Source organism: Erigeron canadensis, chromosome 8, assembly GCF_010389155.1.
Source record: "Erigeron canadensis isolate Cc75 chromosome 8, C_canadensis_v1, whole genome shotgun sequence".
NCBI lineage: Eukaryota > Viridiplantae > Streptophyta > Magnoliopsida > Asterales > Asteraceae > Erigeron > Erigeron canadensis.
In genome coordinates this window covers 15437931-15442756 of record NC_057768.1, presented here as the reverse complement: position 1 = coordinate 15442756, position 4826 = coordinate 15437931, and the positions used below count along the sequence as shown (strand labels likewise).

Sequence of the window (4826 nt, the reverse complement as noted above, 5' to 3'; positions counted from 1 at the left end):
ATTTGATGTGGTTGCTTGGGTGGTTCCTTGGAACAATTTATAGAATTAGCAAGTTCGGGAGCCCTCAACGAAGCCTCGAAGGTACAACTATATAATTTTCTTTTTTGAAGTCTAATGCAATGTTTTACAGATAAAACCTCCCATCAGACTGGGGGCTTGATGATATACCCATACGGAGCTCTAGCTCCGTACCCAAAGCAGAAGCAGCAAACGAAGTTATCTCCGTACAAGTAAACCCATAACGGAGCCTAACCTCCGATTAATATGATCATCCCGGAGCTCCGAAGGTAATAAATACCGAGCTCCAAGGAGATATACAATAAAGGACGAATATAATTTATTCTGCAATTAAAGATATATACTAAAGCTCCGATATACGCGGACATAATTCGGTGACAAGATTACCACAAATCTCCTCAAGAAGGAAACAAGAAATTTACAAAGGAGGAAGAGATTTACCCTAATTCCTTAACGACAGATTACTCAGGGATTGGCTTGCCATTCCTTAACGACATTGATGGACAGCCGTAAGGTTAATCCATTTAGTCAGGTGTGACTTATGTTACACTTAAAAGATGTTTAGATATGATATGTGAAGATGCTAAATATAATTAGGCACCTTTAGGATGATCTATCCTATATGAAAGATGATTAATGCAAAGATGTGACGTTATGTGATGATATGTGCCTTAATTATGTAATACGACGCTTATATAAAGTTTTAATTGAACAAATGCTTTCTAAACCTTGTGTACTCTTACGTAGCTAATTCGTTAGCTAACACTTGTTTTCTTGAAATGTGTTGCCCCCTCAGGTTTAGCAAGCTTTGAGTGTTGATGAATAAAGAGCGAGACATGGGTAGATTGCTTGAAGATGAACATAGTTTACCCATAGTGGCTGCTCCTTCTAGACCTTTGAATTTATGTTAAGATGTTTATGAATTGTATTGACTTGTGATCGGTTGTTTTATGTTGGGCAACCGATGGATTTCCATTTAGACATGTTTCAATGATATGGCTAGTAACACCGTTTGACGAATAAACCAAACTGAATTTATGGGTTTGGACTTTTAAACATTTACTCCGCTTTCTTTGACACCGTAAGGTGAAATTTTTTGGAAATCCTTGTTTTTAAATGATGGGTGTTACAGTATCTCTTCTATAATTATGTGTATATTCATACACTCTCGTATTCATTCTTCGAATACACTCAACATTGATTTAACCTAAGATATTTGAAGTCTTGATTCGAATACTTCTTTCGTATTCACCTTGAATACATATTGATTTTTGAACTACATCGATTCACTTCTTATAAAATTAAATACTAAATGAGTTTCAAAATAAATAAATTACGTTGACAAGCGTATCAATAATAACATTGTAATAAATAAGTATTCTAGAATTGAAACTAATATATAGGATCTCTTTAACCGTATTTAGGATTTTTGTGATATGGATTACTTGTCTTGCTCGGTCATCTCATACTTATTTCAACTTTCTTGCTGATAAGGTGAGTTTCATGGATCCCTTTTAACTATTTTTGGGATGAGAATACATTGCTCTTAAATGGACACAAGTGTTTTTATGTATGCTTTTGTACTTGTATAATTGGCTAATTTAAATTCCCCTGGGAACTTGAATCGAGAAACTGCAACGCGAATATTATAAATAGTACTATTTGGCGTTGACACCCTGGTCTGACATAATCGCGCTATGGCACAACGGACATTTAATATTTGAATACGAGCGTCATGTAATAGCCAAAGGCATCATAAGAGAGGTAAATTATATTGTTAAGGTATCGATTCAAGGCATAAGCATGGCGTTTTATTGAATATAACTATTTTATGATATTGTATATGTACATTATCATCTTGGAAATACAAGTGAGTAGTAAGTATATGTAAGCAGAAAATAAGATATGCCTAAATTAATCAGCCTCCTTCGTTTATATAGACCCATGACCTAACTAATTATCCAAAATTGTAGGGATCTTCCAGGTCTTCGTTGATTGAACGTTGGAGCATATCTTGACCAGTCTTGTGAACGTTGTTGTTCTTCTCCTCGTGCTGAATTAAACTTGAAGTCCTTTTATATCGGCAGACCAAGTCTTCTTTGCGTGTTGAAGATTAATCCCATGTGTGAAATCCTTTCTTTACCGTTGGAAATATTTTCCTTGGCTTTATAACGCTAGCAAAATATTAATAAGTTATCAAAATATTCAACTGTGTCAAGATCCTAGTACGTCAAGATCGCGGACCTTTAAGATATTGTCACTTGAAATTTCACCCATAACAGTAGGGGTTATGTTAAGTAGAATAACAATGTTTTTTAGGAGGAGAGAGATCAATCTGGAATGATTGACCGTGGATATAAAAAACTGCTTTCGAGTAGTTTTTATTAATGTACATATAACTATGAATGAAAATCTTCTTTTGATCCTATTTTGTTTCAAGTGTAAATATCGATCATGTTATTTAGGGGTAAAATAGGTAAGTAACAAATAAAGTAATCTGTCACGTTAAAGTCAATTATTACTCATAACTCACTTGACCTTTTGAATAGTAACCAGTCAAATCAAGTGAGTAAAATAATGGGTTAGATACATGCAGCTTTCTAAGTGTAATTAAGATTCCACTTGTAGGCTATGATCTCTAGCTTCCAATATCTTTAATGGTTGTCAGACTTCAATTATTTTTATCAAAGCCCTGGTATGGGGATAGGATTAATTTCACTGTGGATTAAAATTAAGAAGGGAAATTCTTAATTTTAATACTTGCTTAGAGACTTTGGTGTTCAAGATCTGGAGGGTGTCTTCATAAGTTAAACTTGCATGGGTGGCATGGTTAGCCAATTCGTGTGTATGAGTAATGTGTACCATCCAACAACGAACATAATTAATTTTGATGACCTTGGAATTTAACCTTTCAACCATGAAATTAATTAACGGGCTAAACGGAAAAATTTAAGAAAAGGTGAAAACCTCCAACCAAAAGTTGGAGTGAAAGCCAAAGAAGACCTTGTTCCATGTTGTTATGTTTGCCTTCATTGGTAATGATCACTATTCAAGTTCTTTAATCTACAAGACAAAATCTTAGAAAAGGCTAACGCCACTCTGACGCTCAAGTCAGTATCATCATTTCGAAAATATAAAATAAAAATAAATGAAATAAAAGAAATAACATTGAAATAAAAGATCATACCTAATTTTGTCAAAAGAGAAAATAAATTACACATGATTTTAAGATGTATAACATTCCAAGCTCTTGGAACTAAAGTACTTTCCATATCTTGAAGACAATAAGATCCCTTACCAGCCTTTTCATCAATTAAATAAGGACGGGAATTTCATATTAAACTTGCCATCTGGTATGGCCAAGACTAAATCACCAAATTGAAATCGTCTTAACCTTAAATTTTTATTACAGGACATAGCAATTCATTGTTGGTAAGCTGCTATCTTGAAGAGGGCTGTTTTGATTGATTTGTCTGACCTTACTGATCCATTTAATAAAATAAAACATAACACAAGTATTAGAATAGAAAAAGGTGGTTTGTTTCATCAACCGGTTAGGGGTTTCTCTAATTATGCGTCTAGCGAAGGTAATAATCAACCTGGTGTAAATGTTGGAAAGACTACGGATTCTTCATTCCATGCTGGAGGTGGAGAAACTGATTGTTCAGCAGCTACTATGAATGGCACTAAGGAGGCTATTTTTGGCTCTCCTCAAACGACTGAATCTGTGCAGCCAAATGCGACTGCTGCAAGTAGTGACAAGAGACCTAACAGTGTTGATTTAAGTTCTCATAAAGCATTAGATTCGAATAACAACAAGGGTTCATCGTTTTCATATGCATCGGTTGTGAAAAATGATGTTACTCAAAGAAAAGCAAATTTTAGAACTCTTGCTGTGGATAATGACATTGATGGAATGGACTTGTTAATTCCACTTACTTCTATTTTGGAGGTAAATACCTGATTCTCTAATCCATTATATGGCTACGTCCTTGGAGATAGATTGGTTTTCCCGGTTGTGGAGAATTATGTAAAGAATGCTTGGGATAAGTTTGGACTGAAGAAGGTGATGATGAACAATGTTGGCTTCTTCTTTTTTCAATTTGATTCAAAACAAGGGATGGAACAGGTGTTACAGAAAGGGCCTTGGATGATTAGATCCACCCCAATTTTTCTTAATGAGTGGACCCCGAATGTTGACAAAGCTGGATTTCAAAAGTGTTCCCGTGTGGGTGAAGCTATATGATGTTCCTCTTGCTGGATATACGGAGGATGGTTTAAGTATGTTAGCTACAAAGTTGGGTAAGCCTATTCTTTTGGACTCTTATTCTAGTCATATGTATTTGAACTCATGGGGTAGGCATAGTTTTGCACGTGAACTGATAGGGCTTGATTCTTCTTGTAAGTTGAGGAATGAATTAATTGTGGGTATCCCAAATGTTAATGGGGAAGGTTTTACGAAGGAAACTATAAGTATTGAGTACGAATGGAAGCCACCTCATTGTGAGCATTGTAAGTTCTTTTGACATAATGATGTTTCTCGTAGCATTCATAATAAAAATCTTAAACAGACTACGTTGGATGCAAAAGAGGATGATTTCGTAAAGGTGAGTCGTAGGAAAGGGAAGGTGAATTGGAGAGAAGATAGACAAGTTGAGGGGATTCGGTATAGTAAACCTAAACCTCAATTTGTGTATCATGCGAAGCAACCTAATAAAAGTCAGACCCCTAGAAATCCTTTACCCATTGAATCTTATAAAGTTCCTATTAATGTGAAACCTCCTGTTAGAAATGATGCGGTACTTCTA

At 35.1% G+C, this 4826-nt stretch overlaps 1 long non-coding RNA gene across 1 annotated transcript; it reads left to right on the top strand.

The window, feature by feature from the left end:
• Positions 1–997, top strand: LOC122609839. Its single transcript, XR_006325400.1, has 2 exons — positions 1–81; positions 815–997. It is a non-coding gene; the product is annotated as an uncharacterized LOC122609839 (long non-coding RNA).
• The last annotated feature ends 3829 nt before the right edge of the window (positions 998–4826 follow it).